At 38.4% G+C, this 14,215-nt stretch overlaps 1 protein-coding gene across 1 annotated transcript in view; it reads left to right on the top strand.

Annotated features, from left to right (window-relative positions):
* The first annotated feature begins 2,405 nt into the window (after positions 1-2,405).
* LOC108902259 (synaptic vesicle glycoprotein 2B-like) overlaps positions 2,406-14,215 on the top strand; it is a 55,845-nt gene continuing 44,035 nt past the window's right edge. Inside the window, 1 exon segment of the mRNA XM_018704027.1 lies at positions 2,406-2,582. The gene's annotated coding sequence lies outside the window, so the exon portion shown is untranslated.

Raw genomic sequence — 14,215 nt, 5'->3', positions numbered from 1 at the left:
AAAATATCTATATTTTCTCATTTTTATGACAGGTGGTCTAATTAATTTGTTAAGAACTGTATGTGATCTGCTGTGGCGTAACTGCAACAGTTTGTCACTTTAAATGCTGTTGCTGTAAGGAATTATGGGATGGCATTTACTCCTCTCCTTTCGTGAAGGAAGGTCCATTGTATCCTATGCTAAAGGAGATAAGATAGGAAGCACTAGTGCCCCTTACCTTAACATTTATAGAATTCGACCAGCTCTTATCATTTCACTCATTTAGGAACCCTCCTGCGCAAAAAGGACTATTTGACCGCTCCTCCTGGGGGATCCCAAGGCATTCCCTGGACTGATGCAATATATAATCTCTCCAGTGAGTTCTAGGTCTACCTTATGTCTGCTAACAGTTGGTTGTGCCCAGAAAACTTCCAAAAGAAGCCGTCCAGGAAGCATCCTAACCAGATGTCCAAACCACCTCAAATGGCTCCTTTCAACATGAAGGAGCACTGGCTCTACTCCCTCTGGATGTCTGCGCTCCTCACTTCTCTACAGCTGAGCCCAGACAGCCTGTGGAAGAAACTCATTGCCTGTATCCGCAATCTCATTCTTTTGGTGTTTATTTTAGGTAACTGATGATTTATATTTGCTGGAATGAACTGCAGTGCATACGCTATATCAGAATACAGAAGGTCATAAACACATATGATCCATGTTTTCAGCAGACGAATGCAAACAACAAGACTAGTAATGGTTTTTGATATTCACAAGTAATAAGCTAATAAACATGATACTTTTATTACCTCTTCATTTTCCTGAGAGCAAAGTGAACACCAGAAACACCAGAAAACATCCAGGCCCGGAGTGACCAATAGGGAGAACCAGGACAATTCCCAGTGGGCTAGGCTGGTTGTGTGTTTCTCTATAGACAGTAATGTTCTCCAACAGCCAAACAGTAGGCTTGGTCCGGGACATCTGTGTCCAAACATAAGCATGGGTTCCTCAATCAGGTTTGATCCTTGAGTTGATCCCTCTGCCATGAGACAGAGAAGATGCGATACATGACAGAAAAGGTCTAATATGATGGACAATAAAAAGAGCAAAGGCGGTGCTGAGAAAGTCAGACTTTAAAAAAGGAAAGCTTCAGAAGGCAATGTGGCCAAATACGCCAAACTGAATACATTTTTTTTTTTGTGTGTGTGTGTGTGTTATCAACACAAGCCCAAAGCACACAGTAAATGCACTGGGTGGAGATGATGACACAGGTAAGCTAGCAGTATGAGCTCAAGATGCCAGATGTGCAAAACAAAACATAACATATAACATAAAAACCACTGTTCAAGTTTATGAATCAAGTCAATGTACTGTTTGGTGTCATATAGTCTAATTTATAGGATAAAAAGTTCTTTGCAAATAGTATGTTGCAAGAACTAAGTGTGAAACTTAACCTTGTAGCCCCTCAGCAGCAGACCCTCAACCAGTTTGCTAGTGAGAGTAAGGTGAAGCCACCAAACACGAGCAATGAGCCGAGGACTCCAGAGTGGGCAGGTAGGATTCAATCAATGTTCATATTATAAAGAATACGGTCTCAACCTGTTCTGTAGGAAAAGTGGCCAGAGCACAATAGTTATGATAACTATGAATAGTTATCATAACTATTAAGAGAGCATCCGCAGGTATCTTGAATGGCCACAGATACCACAGATACCAACACATTCTGACCAGTCACCATGACTATTATAACAGCATTGTGTTGGAGGAACTGATCTAATAAACAGTCCTATGTAGGCAGTGATCAGTGTTTGTCAGACTGCTGAAGAAGAGAGTTTCTCATTTTCTTCCAACTCTGGCAGTCCTTACTGTTTGATGTTTGTTGAGCTGGTCAGCTATTTGCTAAAACACAGGTGGTGGTAACATGTACCAGGTCCGTCTACACAACCTGACACATTCTCACTCTGGTTTTGAAGTAAAAAGATAAAACAACAGAGTCTGAGCAAGAAAGAAGAAAAGAAGGTGATGAGAGATGAATAATACATCTGTAAGAAAAAACTGAAATAGGTCAGCATTATACAGTATCTGTGTAAAGCTGCAGGACCTTTCCATCTGTATAGAGAAAGTATCTGATCAAGCATCCTCACGCTAAGTCAACACATCTGTCACTCCCTTTACGTCATATCCTCATCTATCTGTCTCCCTCCAGCCATCCACCCTCCTCCCTGCAGCCACCCATATGCCTCTTTCAATCCCTCTCTGTGCTCAGCTCCACCCCCATTCCAAGTCCAACCACTTCTCTCCCCACCAGTCTGCCAAATGGCATGTTCTTCCACTTACTGCAGTACAAAGGTGGACTGAACCATTGCGCATGTGGTGGGTGGGTGGCAGCAGGAAGGAGTGCTGCAGAGAAAGAGGGAGAGAAAGAGAGAGAGAGAGAGAGAGGCAGCACTATCCTCTCCTGCTCTAATACCTTAGTCCTGTCTCTGTGTGTTGATGCTCTTCACATATACAGTCTGACATTTAAAGGCTATGAATGAATTTCAAGAGATATTTGTTGTAAAGTCAGGACACCAGCGATTGGATGTCAACTTCAATTTGACTCTGTTCTGGTAAGAGAAGTAATTTTTAGTTTAGTTTGAGTTGCTTGTGTTCTATATGATTTGGTTTTAGATTGTTAAAGCTGTAGTGTGCTCTGTGTGTGATGGACAGATCATATTATAAATGATTATTTATTGAGTTCTGGCACATCAATTATCTTTGGATATGACATATTTCAAGATTTTGGAGGACAACCAAATATTTAAAATCATTATAGAGTTTTTCTTTTTATGATTTATATATGTGTAATTCCAGACTGAGAACTTTTGAACAACAGCTATGTACACAGATTGCATTTTATGTACTGCAGAGAAAAAAACACTGACAAACATTTGAAGACAGTGAGTTTAGAGTCCTTAACAAGGTGCAAAATAAATGGGGACAATCTATTAATAACAAGCAGGAAGCATGAAGCCTATTCAGCAGGATTGGTTGCCAACAGCATTATGTAATCAATGCACACACACAAATGCAAATGCATTTCTCATATCACATTCTTTTTCTTTCAATATGTATACTCCTTTTAAAAACATGAGTATTGTACAATGGCTTTACAATGGGTGCTTCTGCAGTTACTGTGGACTCATTTGCTGTGTAACATAGACATCACTGTCAACTCTTCCATAGAGTTGTGGCAAAGCCTCTTATATTGTAATGAATGTAAAGTCACACAAAGTGTACATCTATCAGTGTATTATTTCCCTCACAAAATGTTGTAGAATGGCATTTAAAAGAAACTATTAAGTGTTGATTGACCCAAAAACATCAACAGTTGGCCAACAAGTCCTCCAAACTGTGCCACCTTCCAAAACCTCTCATATAGGACTGTATAGATGGCAATGTCTTTTTGAATTGTGTTATGTATTACGACACAAAAAACAAAACGACGAGACAACAAACGCTGAATACAGGACAATGGGACGGCAATGTCTGTCAGTAAGCCAGCTGGCCCATTGTTTTGATCCAGACTGAAACATGTTGACATCTACCAGGTGGATTGGTACAAGTGCTGTTAGAGCTAATCATGGTCTCCATAGTACTATTTCTCTCAGGATGACTGTAGTATACAAAAATTCAAGTCATTCGACTTTAACTTTGGTTTAAACATCAGCATGTAATTCTGTCTCTGTGAGCATGTTACATGATCAAACACAGTCTCACAAAGCTGCTAACATGGCTGCAGACTCTTAGGTAGGACAGCGCAGAGAAGACAGGAAATGGGGAGAGAGAGTAGGGGAATGATACACAGTAAAGGTCCGGCCAGATTGGGAGTTAAACCAGGGACCAGCTGCACAGGGCATGGAGGCCCATGTGATACGAGCCCTAACTAGTCTAGTCTAGTCTTTTTTGATCTAGTGCCCTTGTCATTAAAACAATATTGCTTGATGTCAGGAGCCTTCCAAAACCATTACAAATTACCATTACAAAATTAATTTCATTTACACTGATAAGATTAGGAAAAAATCAGGTTATGGTTAAAAAAGTAATGTTAACTGCAATGGGGGGTTTGCAGCACTAAAAACAGCACCACTTCTGCCATTGTCCCTGACAGACAACAGTTATAATTCACACAGCCACTTTAAGTCTTTGTCAGATAAATTAACAACACATCAAGGTTTGGTTTAAGGCATTTTATGAAATGATATACGTAAGGTGATATAATAAAATGAATGTGTAAATAGTGTAAAATAGAAGCTTTGTTGCTTTAACATGGAAAAAGTTGGCATGGTCCCTTAAAACCAGCTGATAACGGATATTTCATCATGCTGCTGTACCAGAGTGCAGCTTTCTTCTGCTCTGATTTGAAACAGGAGACTGCATTGTACCTATGTGTGTGTGAGTGTATGCATGAGGTTTCTTCCTGCTGTAGATAGGAACATAATGAATTATTAATCCTGTCTAAAAGACTGGGCTGACTCTGAAGCTTTCTCTTCAGCTTCGTCTTCCTCATGGGTTTGAGCATGGCTGTTTTTGTCTTTCTGCTCACACAGTTTATCATATCAGTTTCTTTCCTAACTCAATAGGTTGAAAGGATTGTCATGAAAACAGACTGCCTGCCAAATAAGAAGTGTAGCTTCTCAAAGCATGAAATTATGATTAATTATCCATCCACTAGATTGGACATCATGCATCACTGGCTATATTTCAACTACATTTCATACTATTGCTGTGATTTTTGTGATTTTGTTGTTCTTGAAAATACTTAATCTGCAGTATCTATTTTGTCTGTGAATCAACTGCTTTAAGTTGTTGTTTTTATAACAAAATAAAACAAAAATAAAATTATGTGCAGATTAGTTCCAATCATGAAAGCAACAGTTAGTGTCTTTTATATTTTGTAGAGCTCAAGTACAGCACACGATAGAGAGGCCTACAGGATAGCGGTGCAAATACCACCTGTGTCAAATGAGAATGATGCTAATGGCAGTGATGATGAATGGCTGCCAGAACAAGAAGTACTGACAAATGCTAGCAGTGGTGTGTTGCAGGGAGTGACAGCTCTCACTCTGTGATGATCTTTGTTGGGTGTGTGCAGTAGGGACAGTGATGTTATAGAGAACGGGCCTGAAATAGAAAAATACAAGTTGATATGAACACTAAGACTGTGTCTGTAATCACTGAGCATTTCACAATGACACACACACAAACATGGTGACAGTGGAGCTGAGGATGTTGAGGGAACTGAGGATGCTGAGAATCTAAGGTGTCAGGAGCAAGATTCAGTATTTTGCATTGCGCTGAACAGTATTAAAATATGTGGACGCATTAGTTTTTAACATTATTAGAAATTCATATTATTTTATAATTTTTAACATAATATATAATTATATTGATTTGTTTGTTAAATACATAGGTCTTCAACTGACAATTGAAATGCATGCAGTCCACTTGAGTGGACATGTGAGAAACTCCTTGAAATTTGTTTCAAATATTTTTATTCATGCCTAAAGAAGAGTAAAAACACTTAGAGACATAAAATCCTGACTGAGGATTTCATAATTCATGCATGAAAGAGTTAAATTAACTACGGTGATTTGTAGATCATGAATTGAAGACACGAATCATGAAGCACATAACTATACAACTTTGTAATGTTTATTAACGCAGTTCAGAATCTATAATTTTATTACTGTAGTTTTTGAAGAAAAACAGTATGAAATACACCTTTAAATATAACCACATCAACAAAGTGTCTACAGTGTCAAAATTACCATATCAAACACTAACATGTAACAACAAACTGGACTAAACATTTATCAGTAACGTAACTGGCATTTATTGCTGGTTACCTCACATTGTGTTAAATTGTACTTAAAAGGCTTTAGAGATAAGAATTCAAACTGGACAGCACAGCAGTAAATACAGTACAAGACATATTTAAGGGTTAGGGTTTATTTTAGTGGCTGCCATTGTTTTATGTTTCTGTAATAAAATTCTGTAGGGCCCAGCTAATCACACAGTATGTACTTAAACATGTATATTCCAATTTCTGATTAAACCAGCACAGAAAACAAAGCTACAACATTATCCTACTAAATAAACTCAGATTAACTTAGTTTCAAGCTTCCCAAAGCTGTTCACCGTTCTCAGAGCTGCTGAGAGAAAATGGCAAAAACTGATTTAAAGAGCAGATAGAGAGCAGTCACCTCTATCTTGTCTCATTTATAACCATTGCATATGCACAAAATGGGACCCGAAATAGGTAATGAATTGAAGACAAGTTGTATGATGATGCCTTTAACAAATTTAGTTTAACATATAATGGTTCCTCAAAAGGCTTGCTGGTTCTTACTTAGACCTTAGACAACTCAAGTACCACTATATCATGAAAGTAAATCAGCCATTTCCTAGTACTAAGATCATGAGGTGGTAGCCATCTTTGCACTAGGAGTTTTTTGGCAGCTGTGAGGCTGCTCAGCAACAGTTTGCGCTGTCACTTATATGCAGTTGAGAATCATCATTAAGAAGAAGTAAGATTGGATTGCGTGTTATGGTGGTACCTAGTAATTCAGACAAGACTTTGGCTACCCGGCCCCAAAAGGCCTGAACAGAGGGACACTCCCACATCATGTGTCTGTAAACTCCTATAGTGTTAAGTTGGCACATAGTACAGTTTGGACTTGGTATCAGTTTTATCCTAAACCTAGTGATAGGTGTATAATAGAGTCTGTGACACACTTTAAAATGAATAATTTGTTGGTTCAGATTCTTGGAGGCAAGAAAGATGTTCTCCCAAACCTTGCTCCAGGAAATGTCATCTTCTTTCAGATCAAAGTCTCTCTGCCATGCTCTGAGCATCAATAGAGTCTCTCATTGTCCGGATAATTCAGAGTAGATTTTCGATACAAAGCCCCTGCGGGGAAGGAAGTTTATCCAGTCTATCAGATGGCTGTATAGGAAGCTTAGCCCCCACTGGTCACACCATATGCTTTAAGTGCTGATCTTATTTGCAAATAATAAAAAGAGGAAGAGTCCTGTAGGTTGAAGCGGACCTTCAAATCCTGATAGTTAAGCACACCCTTGTCATCATACAGGACCCTGATAACATTAATACCTTTCAATGACCATGGTTTAAAGTCAAGTGGCTTGTTCCCAATCCGTATGTTCATATTGTGCCTACAAGGGGGCACATTATGCCATTCTAAGTTCACCTTCAAGTATTTCTCAATGACCTCAAAATTCCTGATTGTGTTGGCAATAATAGGGCACCAGTGCAACATACAATATTTATCTTTTATGACAGAAAATAAGATGTCAGCACAAACCGTGTGTTGAGTGACAGAATAGCACATGGCACGCGAAAGCTGTTTGGATTCTTCTATTACACGCCCTTCATAAACCCAGCTTGGTCAGTGTGAATTAACTTAACGCTCCAGGCGCAATGCCAGCAACTTGGAGTAGATTTTCAGATCCGAATTTATCAAGGATATGGGTCTGTAGTCAGAGTATTTCAACTGGGTCCTTGTCCTTCTTTGGTAACAATGAAATTAAAGCCACATTGGTGTTCGTGAAATGCACCTTTCTCTAAAGCAGTCTGAATGGAGCTCAGAAAAAAACGGTCAGAGAAGGTCCCAGAAGTGCAAGAGCACTTCAGGCGGGATCCCATCAGGACCCGGAGATTTCCCTCTTATTATCTTACTCAGTGCAACTTTTAATTCCTGCAAAGTTACCGGACGGCCCAGGTCTGCTGCCTCTTCTCCTTGTAGGGTGGGTTGATCCACCCCTTGCAAAAAACACTTATGGGTCAAAGCTGCCAGACAACATATATATAAGTTCTCGTAGTATGTCTGGAAGGTGTTATTTATCTCTGCTGGATTAGAAACCAGGCCTTTAGTAGGGTGATGTATTGAGTCAATGGACGCCTTTGATTCACACTGTTTTAATTTTAGAGCCAGAAGTCTGCTGGGTTTACTTCCGTTACAATAATGATTTTGCCTGGTTCTATGTGTATGATGAATTCCGCTCGTCTCTGTAGTAAATCATTCAGCTCTCGTCTAACAACCTGCAGCTCGTCACTGACTGTGTTAGAATAGGTCCTCTTAAGAGCCTTCTCCAAAGCATTTCTCCTCTAATTCTTTGATCCTAAGATTCCTAACCTTTTTCATATGCGATGCATATGATATTGTGAAATCACGTATAAAACCCTTTGTTACCATCCACACCAACCTAGCGTCCTCGATGGAGCCTATATTTTCTTGGAGAAATGTGGACACTTTAGTTCTAATTTCAGAGACTAATGTAGTGTCATTTAGAAGTGAGGTGTTGAAACGCCTCTCTCTTTTTTGGATTTGAAGCTGAGATCAGTGCCAAGAACTAATGGGTTGTGGTTGGCCAGTGTGGCTGGGAGAAATTTAACAGATGTTGTGCAAACCTTTCAAACCACGCGACAACAGAAAATAGAACGACTTATGATATGCAGAGAAACAAGTATAATCTCGACTGCCCAGGTTTTGTGACTGCCAAACATCAAAAAGGCCTAAGTTGTCTATCATTGTATTCAGAGCCGTAGAGGCTGACTGCTGATTATGTGTAAATGAGCTTGTAGGTCTGTCTAAATCAAGAATACAGACCGCATTCATGTCTCCTCCCAGAACTAATTCATATTCTGGAAGATTCAATAATTAGGCAGACAACTTTAGTGTGCATAGACTTCAATTGCAGGATTTATTCTTAACAACAAGCATCACACTTTATAATCACAGGTAATTTATAACAAAACAACCCCCATTATGTGTCTCATAAAAATGTTTACATTGTACCACATATACTAAGTTAGCAATTACCAAATAAGTCTGTAGCATCATAGTCAACAATCTCCATTTTTTCACACACACACACACACACACACACACACACACACAACAAAAACACAGCTCTAACCCTCAAAACAAATTTATATAGACTTGTCCCATGTTCTGGGATACATACATGCATTACTGAGGAATATTACACACGCAGTATGAAAACTTTTGAAAAGGTTTGAGCTGTCACTTGAGAAAGCATCATGCCAAAAACAAAAGAAATCAGTTTGGACTTGAAAAAAAGAATTGTTGATGCTCACAAAGCAGGAGAAGGATATATAAAGTTATCACAGCATTTCCAAGTGTCAACAACTGGAGTGAGAAGTATCATCAAGAAAGTCAAAGAGAGCCACACATAACAGAACAAACCTGGCAGAGGTAGGAAGCGAAAGATCCTGGACCCTGGAAAGAAAACTAGCGAGAGACATGTCCAAAGACCCCAGAACAACTGCCAAGACGCTAGTGAATGGCTTAGCCAAGTTGGGAATTGTAGTCTCAAAGAAGACAATGACTAGAGCTCTACACAAGAATGGACTGCTAGGTTACAGACCAAGAAAAACACTTCTGCAGAAGAGACACCTTCAAGCCAGACTGAAGTATGCTGAGGACAATCTAGAGAAAGATTATGCACACTGGAAGCATGTCCTTTGGTCAGATGAGACAAAACTAGAGCTCACTGGCCATAGAGACATTGCTTATGTTTGGAGAAAGAAGGGAAAGGCATAGAATCATCAGAACCATCCCCACAGTGAAACACAGTAGTGGGAGTATTATACTGTGGGGATGCTTCAGTGCGTCTGGAACTGGGAATCTCGTCAAGGTGGAAGGAATCATGAAGAAAGAAGGATATGTGAAAATTTTGAAAGAAAACCTTAAGCAGTCAGCAGCAAAACTGGGTTTGGGTCATTGCTTTGTCTTCCAACACGACAACGAACCAAAACATACGGGGCGGCTCAGGAGGTAGAGCAGTTGCCCACCAATACAAAGGTCTGTGGTTCGATTCCTGGCTCCTCCAGTCTGCATGCCAAAGTATCCTTGGGCAAGATTGGGCAAAATTACCTCTGATGTGTGTCATCGGTGTGCGAATGTGTGTGTCTGTGCAGAGTGTTGTATGAATGTGTGTGTGAATGGGTGAATGTGATCTGTAGTGTGAAGCGCTTTGAGTGGTTGAAAAGACTAGAAAAGCGCTATATAAGTCCATCTATACAGTCCATTTACCATATGTCGCTCCTGGTGAAGAGCTACTCCCAGAAGACCAAAGTGAATGTTATTGACTGACTTGAATCCCATTGAAAATCTGTGGGGCAAACTAAAGATGAAGGTCTATGTCAGAAGGCCATCAAATGTCTTGAGAGAATTGCCAAAGAAGAATGGACTGGGATTCCTCAGGAGATGTGTTAGAGACTTTCTGAAAACTACAACAAATGACTGCAGGCTGATATCCAGCAAAAAGGATACACAACTGACTATTAGCATCAGGCATCAGGCTAATAATTTTGACCCTGGTAGTTTTTGGTTTTTGTGGAATAATTTTGTTTCTGTGTGAAAAGTAAGTAAGTAAGTAAAATAATTTAAGCATCCAAAATAATTCTAGGATGTTTGAAAAAGCTATATTAAAATTTCTTTCCTCATTCTAACAGCACTTGGGAAATATTTTCGGGGGGGTGTAATAATTTCATCCTTGTCTGTAACCATTAAAATAAGTTTTAAATACACTGATTTTGTTGATATGTGTTTCTTGTAATTGTTAAAATAATTACTTTAATCATTAACATAATTTAAATAATAGTGATGATGCACTGAAGTTGTGTCCCACAACATGCACGCAACCCTGTTACCGAAACCTATTTAGCATGGCAGATTAAGAGGAAAAAACAGTGAGTCACATAACACAGAGGAAATAACATCACCAGGCCATATGCTAACACCATGGGTAGATCAAAGGTAAGTCCTCTCTTCTATTTTTGATATTTTTCCAATCTTTTCAGCCTTGATTGAGTGTGTCACTCTAACCAACACAACCCTGTTAGTCATATTATCAGAATAAGACAAATTAATTCAAAGTTTTCTTTATTTAGTAATATAACTAAGTCTGCCCTTGATGCGAACTGTAACATTACAGCTAGCATCTATTCCTAACATTAGCATTGATTTTCAACCCTGTTACTTGCAACCCTGTTACTGTAATTAGAGTTACAGGGTTGCACTACAGTAACAGGGTTGCATCTCCTTCATTCAGAAGGGACAATCTATTATCTATAGTAAAATTAATTTTAAAGAGTATGGTCTAGACCTGCTCTATATGAAAAGTGCCTTGAGATGACTTTTGTTGTGATTCGGCACTATATAAATAAAATTTAATTTAATTTAATAATTTAGCATAATTTACTTGTTTTAAATGTATTACCATATTTTCCAGAATATACATTGCCATTTTTCTTTTATTGCCACCAGGTAGTATAAGTATGTCAATGTTGCAATAACTACCTAAATGACACTATTAACTGAACTCAGCTGTTTTTAAGTTTTCATGTTCAGATTATTTACAACAGACACTACAACTCCACTCTACACACTCCACTAAGCACTGAAAAAAATGATATTTTGGACTAACCTTAAAAAATGCTGTAATTTGTTACACCTGGATTTATTAGTTTTTCTGAGGTTATATTTATATTTGTACTGTAAAACTGTAAATTTTGATTAAATATCAAACTTTTCATTTAGCCAGAGACAAAAATTTACATTCACACAAAGTAACAAGATCATTTATTTTAAAGACCATACACCATTTTTTACTTTGTTACAAATCAATTTTTTAATTTGGAAACTTAATATTAGTTATTACATCTAAGTCTAGTTTTTACTTTAGAATAAACTAAAATTGCTGTTATTTTGTTACAAGCAATATTATTAACTTTTCTCAACTTAAACTTTTGAATCAGTACAAAAAATTAATCTTAAGCAATATATTTTTTAAATCACATGCCTAAGTGTTAATTAAAATAAATGAATTAACATAAATAAAGACAAGAATATTCTCTTTAAAAGACCTGCATATTTATTGTGAAGTTTTTTTAAAAATGCGTCACATTTTCTACTATGTTCAAAAAATAAACAAATACAAGATGAGGCCGAACAGCATGGCACATGCATGTGCAACTGATTGCAACTCATTAAGGACTTCCACACCTTCAGTGACAATCCGAATGTCCTGTGGTAAATGTAGTCAGTTGATGCAATAAATTCTTCAGTGCTGCTATACTGACATCGAAACATGAGTCCTCCTGCTACAAAATTTGTAGTTCTTGGGGTATTGAGGTACTTATCCATGATCAGTGTATTTCTTACAATGGATAGCGATGAGCAACAAGGTAAAGTGGTAAAAGCATGCTAAATTCAGCGTACATTTAAACTGATACAGATTCTTTAGGTGCCTAAATTACATTTTGGTGTTAACCCTGTCCACTGCAGTACGTTGCTTATGATCCCGCACTAGTACCCTGATGTTCTCCTACAGGAGATGGTGGCCTCCTGGAGGTAACTGACTGACTATGGTTAAATACCTCAAATAAGTCCACATCAAATAAAATAAACTATCCCTTTAAGTGATTAATGGAATTAATGGCTTATCAAGGCATTGTATGCCTTGATAAGGCTGCTCCATTTTTTCCCCAAGGTACATAATGAGGCATTTTAGCAGACACTGTCTGTTAAGATTCGTCTCGAGGCTCTAGGTAAGAGAGCAAACACAATGTTAATATTTTTGTGATATGAGGCAAACTTAGATGTACTGAGCAAGTACATACCTGATCAAGAAGTCTGAGTATATTGCGAGTCTTCACTCTGATAACTTCTCCCTGGTTTCTGATGAACTTGCTGTGGTGCTTGTCCAAGGAAGATAGGAGTCGTGCTCAATTAGTTAGTAGAAGTTAATAATTACTAATTTAGATCATATCTAAAACTACACGAAAGGATAAAAAGAGTAAAGTCACCATATAAAGTAAGGTATCCTTAGTAGCAAAGCAGAAAATCTAGTGGCAGAAAATCTAGATTTAAAAACAATAGTCTACAGGACACAGAAAACAGCTTTGGTCTTGATGGAAACGGCATAAATTACGTAACACTCAACCTCAAAAATGAAGCACTTGACTGTTATTGAATTAACTAATGAAAAATGGTGCATGTCAAATGGACTCAACAGTGAGATTTGACTGGTGAACTGCCTCTGCTAAATTATCTTTTTGTTTGTTATGTTACTTCAAAGGTAAATGTGTCCACAAACATATGGCCAGCTCTCTCTCTCTGTGTGTGTGTGCGTGTGCATGCCACTACCATAAGAGCTTGGTCCCGCTCATAGCAAAAACATGCAGACACATATTATGTTATTGTTGTTATAGTTAATGGCTGGTGATGTCTATTTTGCTGCAGCTGAAATGTTTAAGTGACAATATATTTATGTTTTTATGTTTCTTTGAGGCATTGTGATCTTGGCAAAAAAAAAGAGCTACCAAAGCAAAATTGAATAGGGAGTTGCAGAAACTACAGGATCAGTTGAGGAAAGCTGAACAACAAGCAGAAAAATACAAAAAGCAGCTCCAACGATTGAAAAAGGACCATCCATCTCCAAGTTGCTTCGGCAAATCTCTGGCACATCCTTGAGGAGAACCTTGCTGTTCCATACAGTAGTAGCTGAAGAAGTGTACCAAGTACGCATTCTCAAAGAGAGAGAGAGTGACAGACAAGTAATTGCAGGAATAGTCACCAACAAAATCCTGAAGAAGTACAGGCTGCAGAGATTTGGATTTTCAAGGAGGTGGAGAAAACCTGGAAATGAAAATGTGAGGGAATTGCTGCCACGCTGAGATAAACAGTGAGATTGTTCTTTTCACATGATGATGTCAGCAGGATCACAACTGGAAAAAAACAAACAGTGACAAAAGAAAAGAGGAAAATGCAGAAAGGATTACGGGTGGATTCAATGAAGAATCTGCATTTGAAGTTCTTGGCTGAGCAGACCAACGTCTGTCTATCATACTCACTGTTCTGCACATTTTGCCCCTACTGGGCTGTGCATCCAACACTGGCAGATTGTGAAACATGTATGTGCAAACAGCATGAAAATCTAGGCTTTATTGCCAAAAAGCTTCACCAGATGCACATCGAGACATCCAATTTGGAGAGCCTGACCCAAGCCATCACATTTGACACCACAAGAAAACAATGTATGTATGGGGAATGTGAGGAATGCAGCACTAACACCTATACACTCACAAGCCACTACAGAGCCACCGATCACGTCACCTACCTTCAGTGGGCCACTGTGGACAAAGAGCATAAAA

The sequence above is a fragment of the Lates calcarifer genome, linkage group LG10 (genome assembly GCF_001640805.2).
Source record: "Lates calcarifer isolate ASB-BC8 linkage group LG10, TLL_Latcal_v3, whole genome shotgun sequence".
NCBI lineage: Eukaryota > Metazoa > Chordata > Actinopteri > Centropomidae > Lates > Lates calcarifer.
The sequence above is the reverse complement of the archived record's forward strand: the minus strand, read 5'-3'. Positions and strand labels throughout refer to the sequence as shown.